Here is a 370-nt window from a genome sequence, read left to right as displayed (position 1 = left end):
TATTCCCACTTATAATACCCACGCACCGGTGACGAATGCTCGGACATATTACCCCACTCTGCTGCAGACTCAATCATATATCTGGCAGCGCGTCGTGGCACCCATGACATAGTGCCAGTTAAGACCCTCAGGATAGGTTGCCCTTCGGTACCTCGTCCACTAGGCTTGTCGCCATAACGAACCTGCTCATTTCTCATCTGTATTTTCAACTAGACTCTATTTTTAGCCATGTGTAAATTTTCACTCACCCTCCCCCCCTCACACAAACCGAGCCACTGACTATGGTAAAAGTATTTTGTTTGCTTCTGGTTGGTGAAATATTGTGCTGATTTATGTGTACGATTTATTGCAGATTTAGATTTCGTGTTTT

The 370-nt window shown here is 44.6% G+C and overlaps 1 protein-coding gene across 2 annotated transcripts in view; it reads right to left on the bottom strand.

The window, feature by feature from the left end:
• LOC119591424 (dipeptidase 1-like) overlaps nt 1-370 on the bottom strand; it is a 285765-nt gene that overhangs the window by 82915 nt on the left and 202480 nt on the right. The gene's annotated exons all lie outside the window — the stretch shown is intronic.

This window comes from Penaeus monodon, chromosome 28, assembly GCF_015228065.2.
Source record: "Penaeus monodon isolate SGIC_2016 chromosome 28, NSTDA_Pmon_1, whole genome shotgun sequence".
NCBI lineage: Eukaryota > Metazoa > Arthropoda > Malacostraca > Decapoda > Penaeidae > Penaeus > Penaeus monodon.
Note: the sequence above shows the minus strand (reverse complement) of the source record. Positions and strands in the feature narration are given on the sequence as shown.